This window comes from Oncorhynchus mykiss, chromosome 8, assembly GCF_057628025.1.
Source record: "Oncorhynchus mykiss isolate SJ-2025 chromosome 8, ASM5762802v1, whole genome shotgun sequence".
NCBI classification, from domain to species: Eukaryota; Metazoa; Chordata; class Actinopteri; order Salmoniformes; family Salmonidae; genus Oncorhynchus; species Oncorhynchus mykiss.
In genome coordinates, this window is record NC_143029.1 from 54,331,085 (window position 1) to 54,355,721 (window position 24,637).

The following is a 24,637-nucleotide window of genomic DNA, read 5'->3' on the forward strand; positions in this document are numbered from 1 at the left end:
ATACTGAGAAGTGCGAAGGACCAATTTGTTAAAATGTGTTTCCGCCCGGTCTCGAACCGGGGACCTTTCGCGTGTTAGGCGAACGTGATAACCACTACACTACGGAAACCCAATGAGTAGAATACTAAGGGTGTGGCTGACTTTGGCTGGGTGGGACATTTATCGCTCTCAGAACCTAATGAAATCAGAAATTACTTAGTCAATTAATTAAACAATAAGGCTTGAGAAGCCGGGAATTATTGTGTGCAGCGGCTCTTGGAAGAGGCTTGGTGGTTCAAAACTTCTTCCATTTAAGAGTGATGGAAGCCACTGTGTTCTTGGGTACCTTCAATGCTGCAGAAATGACCAATCATTTGAATTTACCACAGGTGGACTCCAATCAAGTTGAAGAAACATCTCAAGGATGATCAATGGAAACAGGATGGACCTGAGCTCAATTTCCAGCCTCATAGCAAAGGGTCTGAAAACGTACGTAAATAAGGTATTTTTAAAATATTTAATGGGTATTATGGCTCTTTCTGTGGTACTCAATTTGGGATATTATGTGAGGTAGACATGAGAAGCCGGGAATTATCGTGTGCAGCCGGAACTTGGAAGAGGCTTGGTGGTTCCAAACTTCTTCTATTTAAGAGTGATGGAAGCCACTGTGTTCTTGGGTACCTTCAATGCTGCAGAAATGACCAATCATTTGAATTTACCACAGGTGGACTCCAATCAAGTTGAAGAAACATCTCAAGGATGATCAATGGAAACAGGATGGACCTGAGCTCAATTTCCAGCCTCATAGCAAAGGGTCTGAAAATGAATGTAAATAAGGTATTTTTAAAATATTTTTTTCATTAATAAAAACTATATGTTATCGCTTTGTCATTATGTGGTATTGTGTGTAGATAGATTTTATTTTATTTCATCCATTTTAGTATAAGGCTGTAACGAAACAAAATGTGGAAAAAAGTAAGGGGTCTGAAAACGTTCCCAATGCACTGTACCTATGCAGGCTAGCTTCTTTTCCTTTGCTAGCCAGCCAACTAAATCTATCACACAATCACATCAAGCAGCTGAAATGACAGAAAACGATCTACATTTTTGTTTGTTTTACCTTGGATTATATTGCCATTTCTTTGGATATATCCATTACAATGACCCTGATAAATGAATTTGTCTGGCTCAGAGAAGCTGTCAGTCTGGTCACATTCATACAGATCGCATGGTGGAGGTCCCCAAAAAAACGGCAACATTGATCCACAGGTTGGAGAGGTAGACAGCAAGGTTTAGACAAACCTCAACTGTTTCAAACCAAATGCTAGCCTCTGGGCATTGGGAAATATTGAATATGACAAAATGTTTCCGCCCGGTTTCGAACCGGGGACCTTTCGCGTGTGAGGCGAACGTGATAACCACTACACTACGGAAACCGAATGATTGGAAAACTAAGGGTGTGACTGACTTTCGCGTGTGAGGCGAACGTGATAACCAATACACTACTGAAACTAAAGTCTGAATAGCAAATACTGAGAAGTGCGAAGGACCAATTTGTTAAAATGTGTTTCCGCCCGGTCTCGAACCGGGGACCTTTCGCGTGTTAGGCGAACGTGATAACCACTACACTACGGAAACCCAATGAGTGGAATACTAAGGGTGTGGCTGACTTTGGCTGGGTAGGACATTTATCGCTCTCAGAACCTAATGAAATCAGAAATTACTTAGTCAATTAATTAAACAATAAGGCTTGAGAAGCCGGGAATTATTGTGTGCAGCGGCTCTTGGAAGAGGCTTGGTGGTTCAAAACTTCTTCTATTTAAGAGTGATGGAAGCCACTGTGTTCTTGGGTACCTTCAATGCTGCAGAAATGACCAATCATTTGAATTTACCACAGGTGGACTCCAATCAAGTTGAAGAAACATCTCAAGGATGATCAATGGAAACAGGATGGACCTGAGCTCAATTTCCAGCCTCATAGCAAAGGGTCTGAAAACTTACGTAAATAAGGTATTTTTAAAATATTTAATGGGTATTATGGCTCTTTCTGTGGTACTCATTTTGGGATATTATGTGAGGTAGACATGAGAAGCCGGGAATTATCGTGTGCAGCCGGAACTTGGAAGAGGCTTGGTGGTTCCAAACTTCTTCTATTTAAGAGTGATGGAAGCCACTGTGTTCTTGGGTACCTTCAATGCTGCAGAAATGACCAATCATTTGAATTTACCACAGGTAAAGCAAAGGGTCTGAAAATGAATGTAAATAAGGTATTTTTAAAATATTTTTTTCATTAATAAAAACTATATGTTATCGCTTTGTCATTATGTGGTATTGTGTGTAGATAGATTTTATTTTATTTCATCCATTTTAGTATAAGGCTGTAACGAAACAAAATGTGGAAAAAAGTAAGGGGTCTGAAAACGTTCCCAATGCACTGTACCTATGCAGGCTAGCTTCTTTTCCTTTGCTAGCCAGCCAACTAAATCTATCACACAATCACATCAAGCAGCTGAAATGACAGAAAACGATCTACATTTTTGTTTGTTTTACCTTGGATTATATTGCCATTTCTTTGGATATATCCATTACAATGACCCTGATAAATGAATTTGCCTGGCTCAGAGAAGCTGTCAGTCTGGTCACATTCATACAGATCGCATGGTGGAGGTCCCCAAAAAAACGGCAACATTGATCCACAGGTTGGAGAGGTAGACAGCAAGGTTTAGACAAACCTCAACTGTTTCAAACCAAATGCTAGCCTCTGGGCATTGGGAAATATTGAATATGACAAAATGTTTCCGCCCGGTTTCGAACCGGGGACCTTTCGCGTGTGAGGCGAACGTGATAACCACTACACTACGGAAACCGAATGATTGGAAAACTAAGGGTGTGACTGACTTTCGCGTGTGAGGCGAACGTGATAACCAATACACTACTGAAACTAAAGTCTGAATAGCAAATACTGAGAAGTGCGAAGGACCAATTTGTTAAAATGTGTTTCCGCCCGGTCTCGAACCGGGGACCTTTCGCGTGTTAGGCGAACGTGATAACCACTACACTACGGAAACCCAATGAGTGGAATACTAAGGGTGTGGCTGACTTTGGCTGGGTGGGACATTTATCGCTCTCAGAACCTAATGAAATCAGAAATTACTTAGTCAATTAATTAAACAATAAGGCTTGAGAAGCCGGGAATTATTGTGTGCAGCGGCTCTTGGAAGAGGCTTGGTGGTTCAAAACTTCTTCTATTTAAGAGTGATGGAAGCCACTGTGTTCTTGGGTACCTTCAATGCTGCAGAAATGACCAATCATTTGAATTTACCACAGGTGTCCACAATCAAGTTGAAGAAACATCTCAAGGATGATCAATGGAAACAAGATGGACCTGAGCTCAATTTCCAGCCTCATAGCAAAGGGTCTGAAAACGTACGTAAATAAGGTATTTTTAAAATATTTAATGGGTATTATGGCTCTTTCTGTGGTACTCAATTTGGGATATTATGTGAGGTAGACATGAGAAGCCGGGAATTATCGTGTGCAGCCGGAACTTGGAAGAGGCTTGGTGGTTCCAAACTTCTTCTATTTAAGAGTGATGGAAGCCACTGTGTTCTTGGGTACCTTCAATGCTGCAGAAATGACCAATCATTTGAATTTACCACAGGTGGACTCCAATCAAGTTGAAGAAACATCTCAAGGATGATCAATGGAAACAGGATGGACCTGAGCTCAATTTCCAGCCTCATAGCAAAGGGTCTGAAAATGTATGTAAATAAGGTATTTTTAAAATATTGTTTTCATTAATAAAAACGATGTGCTATCGCTTTGTCATTATGTGGTATTGTGTGTAGATAGATTTTATTTTATTTCATCCATTTTAGTATAAGGCTGTAACGTAACAAAATGTGGAAAAAAGTAAGGGGTCTGAAAACTTTCCGAATGCACTGTACCTATGCAGTGCTAGCTTCTTTTCCTTTGCTAGCCAGCCAACTAAATCTATCACACAATCACATCAAGCAGCTGAAATGACAGAAAACGATCTACATTTTTGTTTGTTTTACCTTGGATTATATTGCCATTTCTTTGGATATATCCATTACAATGACCCTGATAAATGAATTTGCCTGGCTCAGAGAAGCTGTCAGTCTGGTCACATTCATACAGATCGCATGGTGGAGGTCCCCAAAAAAACGGCAACATTGATCCACAGGTCGGAGAGGTAGACAGCAAGGTTTAGACAAACCTCAACTGTTTCAAACCAAATGCTAGCCTCTGGGCATTGGGAAATATTGAATATTACAAAATGTTTCCGCCAGGTTTCGAACCGGGGACCTTTCGCATGTGAGGCGAACGTGATAACCACTACACTACGGAAACCGAATGATTGGAAAACTAAGGGTGTGACTGACTTTCGCGTGTGAGGCGAATGTGATAACTAATTCACTACTGAAACTAAAGTCTGAATAGCAAATACTGAGAAGTGCAAAAGACCAATTTGTTAAAATGTGTTTCCGACGGGCTCTAACCGGGGACCTTTCGTGTGTTAGGCGAACGTGATAACCACTACACTACAGAAACCCAATGACTGGAGTACTAAGGGTGTGGCTGACTTGGGCTGGGTGGGACATTTATCGCTCTCAGAACCTAATGAAATCAGAAATTACTTAGTCAATTAATTAAACAATAAGGCTTGAGAAGCCGGGAATTATTGTGTGCAGCGGCTCTTGGAAGAGGCTTGGTGGTTCAAAACTTCTTCCATTTAAGAGTGATGGAAGCCACTGTGTTCTTGGGTACCTTCAATGCTGCAGAAATGACCAATCATTTGAATTTACCACAGGTGGACTCCAATCAAGTTGAAGAAACATCTCAAGGATGACCAATGGAAACAGGATGGACCTGAGCTCAATTTCCAGCCTCATAGCAAAGGGTCTGAAAACGTACGTAAATAAAGTATTTTTAAAATATTTAATGGGTATTATGGCTCTTTCTGTGGTACTCAATTTGGGATATTATGTGAGGTAGACATGAGAAGCCGGGAATTATCGTGTGCAGCCGGAACTTGGAAGAGGCTTGGTGGTTCCAAACTTCTTCTATTTAAGAGTGATGGAAGCCACTGTGTTCTTGGGTACCTTCAATGCTGCAGAAATGACCAATCATTTGAATTTACCACAGGTGGACTCCAATCAAGTTGAAGAAACATCTCAAGGATGATCAATGGAAACAGGATGGACCTGAGCTCAATTTCCAGCCTCATAGCAAAGGGTCTGAAAATGTATGTAAATAAGGTATTTTTAAAATATTTTTTTCATTAATAAAAACGATGTGCTATCGCTTTGTCATTATGTGGTATTGTGTGTAGATAGATTTTATTTTATTTCATCCATTTTAGTATAAGGCTGTAACGTAACAAAATGTGGAAAAAAGTAAGGGGTCTGAAAACTTTCCGAATGCACTGTACCTATGCAGTGCTAGCTTCTTTTCCTTTGCTAGCCAGCCAACTAAATCTATCACACAATCACATCAAGCAGCTGAAATGACAGAAAACGATCTACATTTTTGTTTGTTTTACCTTGGATTATATTGCCATTTCTTTGGATATATCCATTACAATGACCCTGATAAATGAATTTGCCTGGCTCAGAGAAGCTGTCAGTCTGGTCACATTCATACAGATCGCATGGTGGAGGTCCCCAAAAAAACGGCAACATTGATCCACAGGTCGGAGAGGTAGACAGCAAGGTTTAGACAAACCTCAACTGTTTCAAACCAAATGCTAGCCTCTGGGCATTGGGAAATATTGAATATTACAAAATGTTTCCGCCAGGTTTCGAACCGGGGACCTTTCGCATGTGAGGCGAACGTGATAACCACTACACTACGGAAACCGAATGATTGGAAAACTAAGGGTGTGACTGACTTTCGCGTGTGAGGCGAATGTGATAACTAATTCACTACTGAAACTAAAGTCTGAATAGCAAATACTGAGAAGTGCAAAAGACCAATTTGTTAAAATGTGTTTCCGACGGGCTCTAACCGGGGACCTTTCGTGTGTTAGGCGAACGTGATAACCACTACACTACAGAAACCCAATGACTGGAGTACTAAGGGTGTGGCTGACTTGGGCTGGGTGGGACATTTATCGCTCTCAGAACCTAATGAAATCAGAAATTACTTAGTCAATTAATTAAACAATAAGGCTTGAGAAGCCGGGAATTATTGTGTGCAGCGGCTCTTGGAAGAGGCTTGGTGGTTCAAAACTTCTTCCATTTAAGAGTGATGGAAGCCACTGTGTTCTTGGGTACCTTCAATGCTGCAGAAATGACCAATCATTTGAATTTACCACAGGTGGACTCCAATCAAGTTGAAGAAACATCTCAAGGATGACCAATGGAAACAGGATGGACCTGAGCTCAATTTCCAGCCTCATAGCAAAGGGTCTGAAAACGTACGTAAATAAAGTATTTTTAAAATATTTAATGGGTATTATGGCTCTTTCTGTGGTACTCAATTTGGGATATTATGTGAGGTAGACATGAGAAGCCGGGAATTATCGTGTGCAGCCGGAACTTGGAAGAGGCTTGGTGGTTCCAAACTTCTTCTATTTAAGAGTGATGGAAGCCACTGTGTTCTTGGGTACCTTCAATGCTGCAGAAATGACCAATCATTTGAATTTACCACAGGTGGACTCCAATCAAGTTGAAGAAACATCTCAAGGATGATCAATGGAAACAGGATGGACCTGAGCTCAATTTCCAGCCTCATAGCAAAGGGTCTGAAAATGTATGTAAATAAGGTATTTTTAAAATATTTTTTTCATTAATAAAAACGATGTGCTATCGCTTTGTCATTATGTGGTATTGTGTGTAGATAGATTTTATTTTATTTCATCCATTTTAGTATAAGGCTGTAACGTAACAAAATGTGGAAAAAAGTAAGGGGTCTGAAAACTTTCCGAATGCACTGTACCTATGCAGTGCTAGCTTCTTTTCCTTTGCTAGCCAGCCAACTAAATCTATCACACAATCACATCAAGCAGCTGAAATGACAGAAAACGATCTACATTTTTGTTTGTTTTACCTTGGATTATATTGCCATTTCTTTGGATATATCCATTACAATGACCCTGATAAATGAATTTGCCTGGCTCAGAGAAGCTGTCAGTCTGGTCACATTCATACAGATCGCATGGTGGAGGTCCCCAAAAAAACGGCAACATTGATCCACAGGTCGGAGACGTAGACAGCAAGGTTTAGACAAACCTCCACTGTTTCAAACCAAATGCTAGCCTCTGGGCATTGGGAAATATTGAATATTACAAAATGTTTCCGCCAGGTTTCGAACCGGGGACCTTTCGCGTGTGAGGCGAACGTGATAACCACTACACTACGGAAACCGAATGATTGGAAAACTGAGGGTGTGACTGACTTTCGCGTGTGAGGCGAATGTGATAACTAATTCACTACTGAAACTAAAGTCTGAATAGCAAATACTGAGAAGTGCGAAGGACCAATTTGTTAAAATGTGTTTCCGACGGGCTCTAACCGGGGACCTTTCGTGTGTTAGGCGAACGTGATAACCACTACACTACAGAAACCCAATGAGTGGAGTACTAAGGGTGTGGCTGACTTGGGCTGGGTGGGACATTTATCGCTCTCAGAACCTAATGAAATCAGAAATTACTTAGTCAATTAATTAAACAATAAGGCTTGAGAAGCCGGGAATTATTGTGTGCAGCGGCTCTTGGAAGAGGCTTGGTGGTTCAAAACTTCTTCCATTTAAGAGTGATGGAAGCCACTGTGTTCTTGGGTACCTTCAATGCTGCAGAAATGACCAATCATTTGAATTTACCACAGGTGGACTCCAATCAAGTTGAAGAAACATCTCAAGGATGACCAATGGAAACAGGATGGACCTGAGCTCAATTTCCAGCCTCATAGCAAAGGGTCTGAAAACGTACGTAAATAAGGTATTTTTAAAATATTTAATGGGTATTATGGCTCTTTCTGTGGTACTCAATTTGGGATATTATGTGAGGTAGACATGAGAAGCCGGGAATTATCGTGTGCAGCCTGAACTTGGAAGAGGCTTGGTGGTTCCAAACTTCTTCTATTTAAGAGTGATGGAAGCCACTGTGTTCTTGGGTACCTTCAATGCTGCAGAAATGACCAATCATTTGAATTTACCACAGGTGGACTCCAATCAAGTTGAAGAAACATCTCAAGGATGATCAATGGAAACAGGATGGACCTGAGCTCAATTTCCAGCCTCATAGCAAAGGGTCTGAAAATGTATGTAAATAAGGTATTTTTAAAATATTTTTTTCATTAATAAAAACGATGTGCTATCGCTTTGTCATTATGTGGTATTGTGTGTAGATAGATTTTATTTTATTTCATCCATTTTAGTATAAGGCTGTAACGTAACAAAATGTGGAAAAAAGTAAGGGGTCTGAAAACTTTCCGAATGCACTGTACCTATGCAGTGCTAGCTTCTTTTCCTTTGCTAGCCAGCCAACTAAATCTATCACACAATCACATCAAGCAGCTGAAATGACAGAAAACGATCTACATTTTTGTTTGTTTTACCTTGGATTATATTGCCATTTCTTTGGATATATCCATTACAATGACCCTGATAAATGAATTTGCCTGGCTCAGAGAAGCTGTCAGTCTGGTCACATTCATACAGATCGCATGGTGGAGGTCCCCAAAAAAACGGCAACATTGATCCACAGGTCGGAGAGGTAGACAGCAAGGTTTAGACAAACCTCCACTGTTTCAAACCAAATGCTAGCCTCTGGGCATTGGGAAATATTGAATATTACAAAATGTTTCCGCCAGGTTTCGAACCAGGGACCTTTCGCGTGTGAGGCGAACATGATAACCACTACACTACGGAAACCGAATGATTGGAAAACTAAGGGTGTGACTGACTTTCGCGTGTGAGGCGAATGTGATAACTAATTCACTACTGAAACTAAAGTCTGAATAGCAAATACTGAGAAGTGCGAAGGACCAATTTGTTAAAATGTGTTTCCGACGGGCTCTAACCGGGGACCTTTCGTGTGTTAGGCGAACGTGATAACCACTACACTACAGAAACCCAATGAGTGGAGTACTAAGGGTGTGGCTGACTTGGGCTGGGTGGGACATTTATCGCTCTCAGAACCTAATGAAATCAGAAATTACTTAGTCAATTAATTAAACAATAAGGCTTGAGAAGCCGGGAATTATTGTGTGCAGCGGCTCTTGGAAGAGGCTTGGTGGTTCAAAACTTCTTCCATTTAAGAGTGATGGAAGCCACTGTGTTCTTGGGTACCTTCAATGCTGCAGAAATGACCAATCATTTGAATTTACCACAGGTGGACTCCAATCAAGTTGAAGAAACATCTCAAGGATGATCAATGGAAACAGGATGGACCTGAGCTCAATTTCCAGCCTCATAGCAAAGGGTCTGAAAACGTACGTAAATAAGGTATTTTTAAAATATTTAATGGGTATTATGGCTCTTTCTGTGGTACTCAATTTGGGATATTATGTGAGGTAGACATGAGAAGCCGGGAATTATCGTGTGCAGCCGGAACTTGGAAGAGGCTTGGTGGTTCCAAACTTCTTCTATTTAAGAGTGATGGAAGCCACTGTGTTCTTGGGTACCTTCAATGCTGCAGAAATGACCAATCATTTGAATTTACCACAGGTGGACTCCAATCAAGTTGAAGAAACATCTCAAGGATGATCAATGGAAACAGGATGGACCTGAGCTCAATTTCCAGCCTCATAGCAAAGGGTCTGAAAATGTATGTAAATAAGGTATTTTTAAAATATTTTTTTCATTAATAAAAACTATATGTTATCGCTTTGTCATTATGTGGTATTGTGTGTAGATAGATTTTATTTTATTTCATCCATTTTAGTATAAGGCTGTAACGTAACAAAATGTGGAAAAAAGTAAGGGGTCTGAAAACTTTCCGAATGCACTGTACCTATGCAGTGCTAGCTTCTTTTCCTTTGCTAGCCAGCCAACTAAATCTATCACACAATCACATCAAGCAGCTGAAATGACAGAAAACGATCTACATTTTTGTTTGTTTTACCTTGGATTATATTGCCATTTCTTTGGATATATCCATTACAATGACCCTGATAAATGAATTTGCCTGGCTCAGAGAAGCTGTCAGTCTGGTCACATTCATACAGATCGCATGGTGGAGGTCCCCAAAAAAACGGCAACATTGATCCACAGGTCGGAGAGGTAGACAGCAAGGTTTAGACAAACCTCCACTGTTTCAAACCAAATGCTAGCCTCTGGGCATTGGGAAATATTGAATATTACAAAATGTTTCCGCCAGGTTTCGAACCGGGGACCTTTCGCGTGTGAGGCGAACTTGATAACCACTACACTACGGAAACCGAATGATTGGAAAACTAAGGGTGTGACTGACTTTCGCGTGTGAGGCGAATGTGATAACTAATTCACTACTGAAACTAAAGTCTGAATAGCAAATACTGAGAAGTGCGAAGGACCAATTTGTTAAAATGTGTTTCCGACGGGCTCTAACCGGGGACCTTTCATGTGTTAGGCGAACGTGATAACCACTACACTACAGAAACCCAATGAGTGGAGTACTAAGGGTGTGGCTGACTTGGGCTGGGTGGGACATTTATCGCTCTCAGAACCTAATGAAATCAGAAATTACTTAGTCAATTAATTAAACAATAAGGCTTGAGAATCCGGGAATTATTGTGTGCAGCGGCTCTTGGAAGAGGCTTGGTGGTTCAAAACTTCTTCCATTTAAGAGTGATGGAAGCCACTGTGTTCTTGGGTACCTTCAATGCTGCAGAAATGACCAATCATTTGAATTTACCACAGGTGGACTCCAATCAAGTTGAAGAAACATCTCAAGGATGATCAATGGAAACAGGATGGACCTGAGCTCAATTTCCAGCCTCATAGCAAAGGGTCTGAAAATGTATGTAAATAAGGTATTTTTAAAATATTTTTTTCATTAATAAAAACTATATGTTATCGCTTTGTCATTATGTGGTATTGTGTGTAGATAGATTTTATTTTATTTCATCCATTTTAGTATAAGGCTGTAACGAAACAAAATGTGGAAAAAAGTAAGGGGTCTGAAAACTTTCCCAATGCACTGTACCTATGCAGGCTAGCTTCTTTTCCTTTGCTAGCCAGCCAACTAAATCTATCACACAATCACATCAAGCAGCTGAAATGACAGAAAACGATCTACATTTTTGTTTGTTTTACCTTGGATTATATTGCCATTTCTTTGGATATATCCATTACAATGACCCTGATAAATGAATTTGCCTGGCTCAGAGAAGCTGTCAGTCTGGTCACAGTCATACAGATCGCATGGTGGAGGTCCCCAAAAAAACGGCAACATTGATCCACAGGTCGGAGAGGTAGACAGCAAGGTTTAGACAAACCTCAACTGTTTCAAACCAAATGCTAGCCTCTGGGCATTGGGAAATATTGAATATTACAAAATTTTTCTGCCCGGTTTCGAACCGGGGACCTTTCGCGTGTTAGGCGAACGTGATAACCACTACACTACAGAAACCCAATGACTGGAAAACTAAGGGTGTGGCTGACTTGGGCTGGGTGGGACATTTATCGCTCTCAGAACCTAATGAAATCAGAAATTACTTAGTCAATTAATTAAACAATAAGGCTTGAGAAGCCGGGAATTATTGTGTGCAGCGGCTCTTGGCCGAGGCTTGGTGGTTCAAAACTTCTTCCATTTAAGAGTGATGGAAGCCACTGTGTTCTTGGGTACCTTCAATGCTGCAGAAATGACCAATCATTTGAATTTACCACAGGTGGACTCCAATCAAGTTGAAGAAACATCTCAAGGATGATCAATGGAAACAGGATGGACCTGAGCTCAATTTCCAGCCTCATAGCAAAGGGTCTGAAAACGTACGTAAATAAGGTATTTTTAAAATATTTAATGGGTATTATGGCTCTTTCTGAGGTACTCAATTTGGGATATTATGTGAGGTAGACATGAGAAGCCGGGAATTATCGTGTGCAGCCGGAACTTGGAAGAGGCTTGGTGGTTCCAAACTTCTTCTATTTAAGAGTGATGGAAGCCACTGTGTTCTTGGGTACCTTCAATGCTGCAGAAATGACCAATCATTTGAATTTACCACAGGTGGACTCCAATCAAGTTGAAGAAACATCTCAAGGATGATCAATGGAAACAGGATGGACCTGAGCTCAATTTCCAGCCTCATAGCAAAGGGTCTGAAAATGTATGTAAATAAGGTATTTTTAAAATATTTTTTTCATTAATAAAAACTATATGTTATCGCTTTGTCATTATGTGGTATTGTGTGTAGATAGATTTTATTTTATTTCATCCATTTTAGTATAAGGCTGTAACGAAACAAAATGTGGAAAAAAATAAGGGGTCTGAAAACTTTCCCAATGCACTGTACCTATGCAGGCTAGCTTATTTTCCTTTGCTAGCCAGCCAACTAAATCTATCACACAATCACATCAAGCAGCTGAAATGACAGAAAACGATCTACATTTTTGTTTGTTTTACCTTGGATTATATTGCCATTTCTTTGGATATATCCATTACAATGACCCTGATAAATGAATTTGCCTGGCTCAGAGAAGCTGTCAGTCTGGTCACATTCATACAGATCGCATGGTGGAGGTCCCCAAAAAAACGGCAACATTGATCCACAGGTCGGAGAAGTAGACAGCAAGGTTTAGACAAACCTCAACTGTTTCAAACCAAATGCTAGCCTCTGGGCATTGGGAAATATTGAATATTACAAAATGTTTCCGGCCGGTTTCGAACCGGGGACCTTTCACGTGTGAGGCGAATGTGAAAACCAATACACTACTGAAACTAAAGTCTGAATAGCAAATACTGAGAAGTGCGAAGGACCAATTTGTTAAAATGTGTTTCCGCCCGGTCTCGAACCGGGGACCTTTCACGTGTTAGGCGAACGTGATAACCACTACACTACAGAAACCCAATTAGTGGAATAGTAAGGGTGTGGCTGACTTTGGCTGGGTGGGACATTTATCGCTCTCAGAACCTAATGAAATCAGAAATTACTTAGTCAATTAATTAAACAATAAGGCTTGAGAATCCGGGAATTATTGTGTGCAGCGGCTCTTGGAAGAGGCTTGGTGGTTCAAAACTTCTTCCATTTAAGAGTGATGGAAGCCACTGTGTTCTTGGGTACCTTCAATGCTGCAGAAATGACCAATCATTTGAATTTACCACAGGTGGACTCCAATCAAGTTGAAGAAACATCTCAAGGATGATCAATGGAAACAGGATGGACCTGAGCTCAATTTCCAGCCTCATAGCAAAGGGTCTGAAAATGTATGTAAATAAGGTATTTTTAAAATATTTTTTTCATTAATAAAAACTATATGTTATCGCTTTGTCATTATGTGGTATTGTGTGTAGATAGATTTTATTTTATTTCATCCATTTTAGTATAAGGCTGTAACGAAACAAAATGTGGAAAAAAGTAAGGGGTCTGAAAACTTTCCCAATGCACTGTACCTATGCAGGCTAGCTTCTTTTCCTTTGCTAGCCAGCCAACTAAATCTATCACACAATCACATCAAGCAGCTGAAATGACAGAAAACGATCTACATTTTTGTTTGTTTTACCTTGGATTATATTGCCATTTCTTTGGATATATCCATTACAATGACCCTGATAAATGAATTTGCCTGGCTCAGAGAAGCTGTCAGTCTGGTCACAGTCATACAGATCGCATGGTGGAGGTCCCCAAAAAAACGGCAACATTGATCCACAGGTCGGAGAGGTAGACAGCAAGGTTTAGACAAACCTCAACTGTTTCAAACCAAATGCTAGCCTCTGGGCATTGGGAAATATTGAATATTACAAAATGTTTCTGCCCGGTTTCGAACCGGGGACCTTTCGTGTGTGAGGTAAACGTGATAACCACTACACTACGGAAACCGAATTATTGGAAAACTAAGGGTGTGACTGACTTTCGCGTGTGAGGCGAACGTGATAACTAATACACTACTGAAACTAAAGTCTGAATAGCAAATACTGAGAAGTGCGAAGGACCAATTTGTTAAAATGTGTTTCCGCCCGGTCTCGAACCGGGGACCTTTCGCGTGTTAGGCGAACGTGATAACCACTACACTACAGAAACCCAATGACTGGAAAACTAAGGGTGTGGCTGACTTGGGCTGGGTGGGACATTTATCGCTCTCAGAACCTAATGAAATCAGAAATTACTTAGTCAATTAATTAAACAATAAGGCTTGAGAAGCCGGGAATTATTGTGTGCAGCGGCTCTTGGACGAGGCTTGGTGGTTCAAAACTTCTTCCATTTAAGAGTGATGGAAGCCACTGTGTTCTTGGGTACCTTCAATGCTGCAGAAATGACCAATCATTTGAATTTACCACAGGTGGACTCCAATCAAGTTGAAGAAACATCTCAAGGATGATCAATGGAAACAGGATGGACCTGAGCTCAATTTCCAGCCTCATAGCAAAGGGTCTGAAAACGTACGTAAATAAGTTATTTTTAAAATATTTAATGGGTATTATGGCTCTTTCTGAGGTACTCAATTTGGGATATTATGTGAGGTAGACATGAGAAGCCGGGAATTATCGTGTGCAGCCGGAACTTGGAAGAGGCTTGGTGGTTCCAAACTTCTTCTATTTAAGAGTGATGGAAGCCACTGTGTTCTTGGGTACCTTCAATGCTGCAGAAATGACCAATCATTTGAATTTACCACAGGTGGACTCCAATCAAGTTGAAGAAACATCTCAAGGATGATCAATGGAAACAGGATGGACCTGAGCTCAATTTCCAGCCTCATAGCAAAGGGTCTGAAAATGTATGTAAATAAGGTATTTTTAAAATATTTTTTTCATTAATAAAAACTATATGTTATCGCTTTGTCATTATGTGGTATTGTGTGTAGATAGATTTTATTTTATTTCATCCATTTTAGTATAAGGCTGTAACGAAACAAAATGTGGAAAAAAGTAAGGGGTCTGAAAACTTTCCCAATGCACTGTACCTATGCAGGCTAGCTTATTTTCCTTTGCTAGCCAGCCAACTAAATCTATCACACAATCACATCAAGCAGCTGAAATGACAGAAAACGATCTACATTTTTGTTTGTTTTACCTTGGATTATATTGCCATTTCTTTGGATATATCCATTACAATGACCCTGATAAATGAATTTGCCTGGCTCAGAGAAGCTGTCAGTCTGGTCACATTCATACAGATCGCATGGTGGAGGTCCCCAAAAAAACGGCAACATTGATCCACAGGTCGGAGAAGTAGACAGCAAGGTTTAGACAAACCTCAACTGTTTCAAACCAAATGCTAGCCTCTGGGCATTGGGAAATATTGAATATTACAAAATGTTTCCGGCCGGTTTCGAACCGGGGACCTTTCACGTGTGAGGCGAATGTGAAAACCAATACACTACTGAAACTAAAGTCTGAATAGCAAATACTGAGAAGTGCGAAGGACCAATTTGTTAAAATGTGTTTCCGCCCGGTCTCGAACCGGGGACCTTTCACGTGTTAGGCGAACGTGATAACCACTACACTACAGAAACCCAATGAGTGGAATAGTAAGGGTGTGGCTGACTTTGGCTGGGTGGGACATTTATCGCTCTCAGAACCTAATGAAATCAGAAATTACTTAGTCAATTAATTAAACAATAAGGCTTGAGAATCCGGGCATTATTGTGTGCAGCGGCTCTTGGAAGAGGCTTGGTGGTTCAAAACTTCTTCCATTTAAGAGTGATGGAAGCCACTGTGTTCTTGGGTACCTTCAATGCTGCAGAAATGACCAATCATTTGAATTTACCACAGGTGGACTCCAATCAAGTTGAAGAAACATCTCAAGGATGATCAATGGAAACAGGATGGACCTGAGCTCAATTTCCAGCCTCATAGCAAAGGGTCTGAAAATGTATGTAAATAAGGTATTTTTAAAATATTTTTTTCATTAATAAAAACTATATGTTATCGCTTTGTCATTATGTGGTATTGTGTGTAGATAGATTTTATTTTCTTTCATCCATTTTAGTATAAGGCTGTAACGAAACAAAATGTGGAAAAAAGTAAGGGGTCTGAAAACTTTCCGAATGCACTGTACCTATGCAGGCTAGCTTCTTTTCCTTTGCTAGCCAGCCAACTAAATCTATCACACAATCACATCAAGCAGCTGAAATGACAGAAAACGATCTACAGTTTTGTTTGTTTTACCTTGGATTATATTGCCATTTCTTTGGATATATCCATTACAATGACCCTGATAAATGAATTTGCCTGGCTCAGAGAAGCTGTCAGTCTGGTCACAGTCATACAGATCGCATGGTGGAGGTCCCCAAAAAAACGGCAACATTGATCCACAGGTCGGAGAGGTAGACAGCAAGGTTTAGACAAACCTCAACTGTTTCAAACCAAATGCTAGCCTCTGGGCATTGGGAAATATTGAATATTACAAAATGTTTCCGCCCAGTTTCAAACCGGGGACCTTTCGCGTGTGAGACAAACGTGATAACCACTACACTACTGAAACCGAATGATTGGAAAACTAAGGGTGTGACTGACTTTCGCGTGTGAGGCGAACGTGATAACCAACATACTACTGAAACTAAAGTCTGAATAGCAAATACTGAGAAGTGCGAAGGACCAATTTGTTAAAATGTGTTTCCACCCGGTCTCGAACCAGGGAACTTTCGCGTGTTAGGCGAACGTGATAATCACTACACTACAGAAACCCAATGAGTGGAATACTAAGGGTGTGGCTGACTTTGGCTGGGTGGGACATTTATCGCTCTCAGAACCTAATGAAATCAGAAATTACTTAGTCAATTAATTAAACAATAAGGCTTGAGAAGCTGGGAATTATTGTGTGCAGCGGCTCTTGGAAGAGGCTTGGTGGTTCAAAACTTCTTCCATTTAAGAGTGATGGAAGCCACTGTGTTCTTGGGTACCTTCAATGCTGCAGAAATGACCAATCATTTGAATTTACCACAGGTGGACTCCAATCAAGTTGAAGAAACATCTCAAGGATGATCAATGAAAACAGGATGGACCTGAGCTCAATTTCCAGCCTCATAGCAAAGGGTCTGAAAACGTACGTAAATAAGGTATTTTTAAAATATTTAATGGGTATTATGGCTCTTTCTGTGGTACTCAATTTGGGATATTATGTGAGGTAGACATGAGAAGCCGGGAATTACCGTGTGCAGCCGGAACTTGGAAGAGGCTTGGTGGTTCCAAACTTCTTCTATTTAAGAGTGATGGAAGCCACTGTGTTCTTGGGTACCTTCAATGCTGCAGAAATGACCAATCATTTGAATTTACCACAGGTGGACTCCAATCAAGTTGAAGAAACATCTCAAGGATGATCAATGGAAACAGGATGGACCTGAGCTCAATTTCCAGCCTCATAGCAAAGGGTCTGAAAATGTATGTAAATAAGGTATTTTTAAAATATTTTTTTCATTAATAAAAACTATATGTTATCGCTTTGTCATTATGTGGTATTGTGTGTAGATAGATTTTATTTTATTTCATCCATTTTAGTATAAGGCTGTAACGTAACAAAATGTGGAAAAAAGTAAGGGGTCTGAAAACTTTCCGAATGCACTGTACCTATGCAGGCTAGCTTCTTTTCCTTTGCTAGCCAGCCAACTAAATCTATCACACAATCACATCAAGCAGCTGAAATGACAGAAAACGATCTACATTTTATTTTGTTTTACCTTGGATTATATTGCCATTTCTTTGGATATATCCATTACAATGACCCTGATAAATGAATTTGCCTGGCTCAGAGAAGCTGTCAGTCTGGTCACATTCATACAGATCGCATGGAGGAGGTCCCCAAAAAAACGGCAACATTGATCCACAGGTCGGAGAGGTAGACAGCAAGGTTTAGACAAACCTCAACTGTTTCAAACCAAATGCTAGCCTCTGGGCATTGGGAAATATTGAATATTACAAAATGTTTCCGCCCAGTTTCGAACCGGGGACCTTTCGCGTGTGAGGCGAACGTGATAACCACTACACTACGGAAGCCGAACGATTACAAAAATAAGGGTGTGACTGACTTTCGCGTGTGAGGCGAACGTGATAACCAATACACTACTGAAACTAAAGTCTGAATAGGAAATACTGAGAAGTGCGAAGGACCAATTTGTTAAAATGTTTTCCACCCAGTCTCAAACCGAGGACCTTTCGCGTGTTAGGCGAACGTGATAACCACTACACTACGGAAACCCAATGAGTGGAATACTAAGGGTGTGGCTGACTTTGGCTGGGTGGGATATTTATCGCTCTCAGAACCTAATGAAATCAGAAATTACTTAGCCAATTAATTAAACAATAAGGCTTGAGAAGCCGGGAATTATTGTGTGCAGCGGCTCTTGGAAGAGGCTTGGTGGTTCAAAACTTCTTCCATTTAAGAGTGATGGAAGCCACTGTGTTCTTGGTTACCTTCAATGCTGCAGAAATGACCAATCATTTGAATTTACCACAGGTGGACTCCAATCAAGTTGAAGAAACATCTCAAGGATGATCAATGAAAACAGGATGGACCTGAGCTCAATTTCCAGCCTCATAGCAAAGGGTCTGAAAACGTACGTAAATAAGGTATTTTTAAAATATTTAATGGGTATTATGGCTCTTTCTGTGGTACTCAATTTGGGATATTATGTGAGGTAGACATGAGAAGCCGGGAATTACCGTGTGCAGCCGGAACTTGGAAGAGGCTTGGTGGTTCCAAACTTCTTCTATTTAAGAGTGATGGAAGCCACTGTGTTCTTGGGTACCTTCAATGCTGCAGAAATGACCAATCATTTGAATTTACCACAGGTGGACTCCAATCAAGTTGAAGAAACATCTCAAGGATGATCAATGGAAACAGGATGGACCTGAGCTCAATTTCCAGCCTCATAGCAAAGGGTCTGAAAATGTATGTAAATAAGGTATTTTTAAAATATTTTTTTCATTAATAAAAACTATATGTTATCGCTTTGTCATTATGTGGTATTGTGTGTAGATAGATTTTATTTTATTTCATCCATTTTAGTATAAGGCTGTAACGTAACAAAATGTGGAAAAAAGTAAGGGGTCTGAAAACTTTCCGAATGCACTGTACCTATGCAGGCTAGCTTCTTTTCCTTTGCTAGCCAGCCAACTAAATCTATCACACAATCACATCAAGCAGCTGAAATGACAGAAAACGATCTACATTTTATTTTGTTTTACCTTGGATTATATTGCCATTTCTTTGGATATATCCATTACAATGACCCTGATAAATGAATTTGCCTGGCTCAGAGAAGCTGTCAGTCTGGTCACATTCATACAGATCGCATGGAGGAGGTCCCCAAAAAAACGGCAACATTGATCCACAGGTCGGAGAGGTAGACAGCAAGGTTTAGACAAACCTCAACTGTTTCAAACCAAATGCTAGCCTCTGGGCATTGGGAAATATTGAATATTACAAAATGTTTCCGCCCAGTTTCGAACCGGGGACCTTTCGCGTGTGAGGCGAACGTGATAACCACTACACTACGGAAGCCGAACGATTACAAAAATAAGGGTGTGACTGACTTTCGCGTGTGAGGCGAACGTGATAACCAATACACTACTGAAACTAAAGTCTGAATAGGAAATACTGAGAAGTGCGAAGGACCAATTTGTTAAAATGTTTTCCACCCAGTCTCAAACCGAGGACCTTTCGCGTGTTAGGCGAACGTGATAACCACTACACTACGGAAACCCAATGAGTGGAATACTAAGGGTGTGGCTGACTTTGGCTGGGTGGGATATTTATCGCTCTCAGAACCTAATGAAATCAGAAATTACTTAGCCAATTAATTAAACAATAAGGCTTGAGAAGCCGGGAATTATTGTGTGCAGCGGCTCTTGGAAGAGGCTTGGTGGTTCAAAACTTCTTCCATTTAAGAGTGATGGAAGCCACTGTGTTCTTGGTTACCTTCAATGCTGCAGAAATGACCAATCATTTGAATTTACCACAGGTGGACTCCAATCAAGTTGAAGAAACATCTCAAGGATGATCAATGGAATCAGGATGGACCTGAGCTCAATTTCCAGCCTCATAGCAAAGGGTCTGAAAACGTACGTAAATAAGGTATTTTTAAAATATTTAATGGGTATTATGGCTCTTTCTGTGGTACTCAATTTGGGATATTATGTGAGGTAGACATGAGAAGCCGGGAATTATCGTGTGCAGCCGGAACTTGGAAGAGGCTTGGTGGTTCCAAACTTCTTCTATTTAAGAGTGATGGAAGCCACTGTGTTCTTGGGTACCTTCAATGCTGCAGAAATGACCAATCATTTGAATTTACCACAGGTGGACTCCAATCAAGTTGAAGAAACATCTCAAGGATGATCAATGGAAACAGGATGGACCTGAGCTCAATTTCCAGCCTCATAGCAAAGGGTCTGAAAATGTATGTAAATAAGGTATTTTTAAAATATTTTTTTCATTAATAAAAACGATATGTTATCGCTTTGTCATTATGTGGTATTGTGTGTAGATAGATTTTATTTTATTTCATCCATTTTAGTATAAGGCTGTAACGTAACAAAATGTGGAAAAATGTAAGGGGTCTGAAAACTTTCCGAATGCACTGTACCTATGCTGGCTAGCTTCTTTTCCTTTGCTAGCCAGCCAACTAAATCTATCACACAATCACATCAAGCAGCTGAAATGACAGAAAACGATCTACATTTTTGTTTGTTTTACCTTGGATTATATTGCCATTTCTTTGGATATATCCATTACAATGACTCTGATAAATGAATTTGCCTGGCTCAGAGAAGCTGTCAGTCTGGTCACATTCATACAGATCTCATGGTGGAGGTCCCCAAAAAAACGGCAACATTGATCCACAGGTCGGAGAGGTAGACAGCAAGGTTTAGACAAACCTCAACTGTTTCAAACCAAATGCTAGCCTCTGGGCATTGGGAAATATTGAATATTACAAAATGTTTCCGCCCGGTTTCAAACCGGGGACCTTTCGCGTGTGAGGCGAACGTGATAACCACTACACTACGGAAACCGAATGATTGGAAAACTAAGGGTGTCACTGACTTATGCAGGCTAGCTTCTTTTCCTTTGCTAGCCAGCCAACTAAATCTATCACACAATCACATCAAGCAGCTGAAATGACAGAAAACTATCTACATTTTTGTTTGTTTTACCTTGGATTATATTGCCATTTCTTTGGATATATCCATTACAATGACCCTGATAAATGAATTTGCCTGGCTCAGAGAAGCTGTCAGTCTGGTCACATTCATACAGATCGCATGGTGGAGGTCCCCAAAAAAACGGCAACATTGATCCACTGGTCGGAGAGGTAGACAGCAAGGTTTAGACAAACCTCAACTGTTTCAAACCAAATGCTAGCCTCTGGGCATTGGGAAATATTGAATATTACAAAATGTTTCCACCCGGTTTCGAACCGGGGACCTTTCGCGTGTGAGGCGAATGTGATAACCACTACACTACGGAAACCGAATGATTGGAAAACTAAGGGTGTGACTGACTTTCGCGTGTGAGGCGAACGTGATAACCAATACACTACTGAAACTAAAGTCTGAATAGCAAATACTGAGAAGTGCGAAGGACCAATCTGTTAAGATGTGTTTCCGCCCGGTCTCAAACCGGGGACCTTTCGGGTGTGAGGCGAACGTGATAACCACTACACTACGGAAACCAAATGATTGGAAAACTAAGGGTGTGACTGACTTTGGCTGGGTGGGACATTTATCGCTCTCAGAACCTAATGAAATCAGAAATTACTTAGTCAATTAATTAAACAATAAGGCTTGAGAAGCCGGGAATTATTGTGTGCAGCGGCTCTTGGAAGAGGCTTGGTGGTTCAAAACTTCTTCCATTTAAGAGTGATGGAAGCCACTGTGTTCTTGGGTACCTTCAATGTTGCAGAAATGACCAATCATTTGAATTTACCACAGGTGGACTCCAATCAAGTTGAAGAAACATCTCAAGGATGATCAATGGAAACAGGATGGACCTGAGCTCAATTTCCAGCCTCATAGCAAAGGGTCTGAAAACTTACGTAAATAAGGTATTTTTAAAATATTTAATGGGTATTATGGCTCTTTCTGTGGAACTCAATTTGGGATATTATGTGAGGTAGACATGAGAAGCCGGGAATTATCGTGTGCAGCCGGAACTTGGAAGAGGCTTGGTGGTTCCAAACTTCTTCTATTTAAGAGTGATGGAAGCCACTGTGTTCTTGGGTACCTTCAATGCTGCAGAAATGACCAATCATTTGAATTTACCACAGGTGGACTCCAATCAAGTTGAAGAAACATCTCAAGGATGATCAATGGAAACAGGATGGACCTGAGCTCAATTTCCAGTCTCATAGCAAAGGGTCTGAAAATGTATGTAAATAAGGTATTTTTAAAATATTTTTTTCATTAATAAAAACTATATGCTATCGCTTTGTCATTATGTGGTATTGTGTGTAGATAGATTTTATTTTATTTAATCCATTTTAGTATAAGGCTGTAACGTAACAAAATGTGGAAAAAAGTAAGGGGTCTGAAAACTTTCCGAATGCACTGTACCTATGCAGGCTAGCTTCTTTTCCTTTGCTAGCCAGCCAACTAAATCTATCACACAATCACATCAAGCAGCTGAAATGACAGAAAACAATCTACATTTTTGTTTGTTTTACCTTGGATTATATTGCCATTTCTTTGGATATATCCATTACAATGACCCTGATAAATGAATTTGCCTGGCTCAGAGAAGCTGTCAGTCTGGTCACATTCATACAGATCGCATGGTGGAGGTCCCCAAAAAAACGGCAACATTGATCCACTGGTCGGAGAGGTAGACAGCAAGGTTTAGACAAACCTCAACTGTTTCAAACCAAATGCTAGCCTCTGGGCATTGGGAAATATTGAATATTACAAAATGTTTCCACCCGGTTTCGAACCGGGGACCTTTCGCGTGTGAGGTGAACGTGATAACCACTACACTACAGAAACCGAATGATTGGAAAACTAAGGGTGTGACTGACTTTCGCGTGTGAGGCGAACGTGATAACCACTACACTACGGAAACCAAATGATTGGAAAACTAAGGGTGTGACTGACTTTGGCTGGGTGGGACATTTATCGCTCTCAGAAAATAATGAAATCAGAAATTACTTAGTCAATTAATTAAACAATAAGGCTTGAAAAGCCGGGAATTATTGTGTGCAGCGGCTCTTGGAAGAGGCTTGGTGGTTCAAAACTTCTTCCATTTAAGAGTGATGGAAGCCACTGTGTTCTTGGGTACCTTCAATGCTGCAGAAATGACCAATCATTTGAATTTACCACAGGTGGACTCCAATCAAGTTGAAGAAACATCTCAAGGATGATCAATGGAAACAGGATGGACCTGAGCTCAATTTCCAGCCTCATAGCAAAGGGTCTGAAAACTTACGTAAATAAGGTATTTTTAAAATATTTAATGGGTATTATGGCTCTTTCTGTGGAACTCAATTTGGGATATTATGTGAGGTAGACATGAGAAGCCGGGAATTATCGTGTGCAGCCGGAACTTGGAAGAGGCTTGGTGGTTCCAAACTTCTTCTATTTAAGAGTGATGGAAGCCACTGTGTTCTTGGGTACCTTCAATGCTGCAGAAATGACCAATCATTTGAATTTACCACAGGTGGACTCCAATCAAGTTGAAGAAACATCTCAAGGATGATCAATGGAAACAGGATGGACCTGAGCTCAATTTCCAGTCTCATAGCAAAGGGTCTGAAAATGTATGTAAATAAGGTATTTTTAAAATATTTTTTTCATTAATAAAAACTATATGCTATCGCTTTGTCATTATGTGGTATTGTGTGTAGATAGATTTTATTTTATTTCATCCATTTTAGTATAAGGCTGTAACGTAACAAAATGTGGAAAAAAGTAAGGGGTCTGAAAACTTTCCGAATGCACTGTACCTATGCAGGCTAGCTTCTTTTCCTTTGCTAGCCAGCCAACTAAATCTATCACACAATCACATCAAGCAGCTGAAATGACAGAAAACAATCTACATTTTTGTTTGTTTTACCTTGGATTATATTGCCATTTCTTTGGATATATCCATTACAATGACCCTGATAAATGAATTTGCCTGGCTCAGAGAAGCTGTCAGTCTGGTCACATTCATACAGATCGCATGGTGGAGGTCCCCAAAAAAACGGCAACATTGATCCACTGGTCGGAGAGGTAGACAGCAAGGTTTAGACAAACCTCAACTGTTTCAAACCAAATGCTAGCCTCTGGGCATTGGGAAATATTGAATATTACAAAATGTTTCCACCCGGTTTCGAACCAGGGACCTTTCGCGTGTGAGGCGAACGTGATAACCACTACACTACGGAAACCGAATGATTGGAAAACTAAGGGTGTGACTGACTTTCGCGTGTGAGGCGAACGTGATAACCAATAGACTACTGAAACTAAAGTCTGAATAGCAAATACTGAGAAGTGCGAAGGACCAATCTGTTAAAATGTGTTTCCGCCCGGTCTCGAACCGGGGACCTTTCGCGTGTGAGGCGAACGTGATAACCACTACACTACGGAAAC

At 40.4% G+C, this 24,637-nt stretch overlaps 9 non-coding genes across 9 annotated transcripts; all 9 read right to left on the minus strand.

Moving 5' to 3' along the window:
• Nucleotides 1-36: 36 nt before the first annotated feature.
• Nucleotides 37-109, minus strand: trnav-aac (transfer RNA valine (anticodon AAC)). Its single transcript has one exon. It is a non-coding gene; the product is annotated as a tRNA-Val (tRNA).
• Nucleotides 110-1,342: 1,233 nt separating this feature from the next.
• trnav-cac (transfer RNA valine (anticodon CAC)) lies at nt 1,343-1,415 on the minus strand. The gene has a single exon. It is a non-coding gene; the product is annotated as a tRNA-Val (tRNA).
• A 129-nt stretch (nt 1,416-1,544) lies between these two features.
• Nucleotides 1,545-1,617, minus strand: trnav-aac (transfer RNA valine (anticodon AAC)). Its single transcript has one exon. It is a non-coding gene; the product is annotated as a tRNA-Val (tRNA).
• A 1,155-nt stretch (nt 1,618-2,772) lies between these two features.
• trnav-cac (transfer RNA valine (anticodon CAC)) lies at nt 2,773-2,845 on the minus strand. Its single transcript has one exon. It is a non-coding gene; the product is annotated as a tRNA-Val (tRNA).
• A 129-nt stretch (nt 2,846-2,974) lies between these two features.
• Nucleotides 2,975-3,047, minus strand: trnav-aac (transfer RNA valine (anticodon AAC)). Its single transcript has one exon. It is a non-coding gene; the product is annotated as a tRNA-Val (tRNA).
• A 9,869-nt stretch (nt 3,048-12,916) lies between these two features.
• On the minus strand, nt 12,917-12,989 carry trnav-aac (transfer RNA valine (anticodon AAC)). Its single transcript has one exon. It is a non-coding gene; the product is annotated as a tRNA-Val (tRNA).
• A 1,100-nt stretch (nt 12,990-14,089) lies between these two features.
• On the minus strand, nt 14,090-14,162 carry trnav-aac (transfer RNA valine (anticodon AAC)). The gene has a single exon. It is a non-coding gene; the product is annotated as a tRNA-Val (tRNA).
• A 1,359-nt stretch (nt 14,163-15,521) lies between these two features.
• On the minus strand, nt 15,522-15,594 carry trnav-aac (transfer RNA valine (anticodon AAC)). Its single transcript has one exon. It is a non-coding gene; the product is annotated as a tRNA-Val (tRNA).
• Nucleotides 15,595-24,564: 8,970 nt separating this feature from the next.
• Nucleotides 24,565-24,637, minus strand: trnav-cac (transfer RNA valine (anticodon CAC)). Its single transcript has one exon. It is a non-coding gene; the product is annotated as a tRNA-Val (tRNA).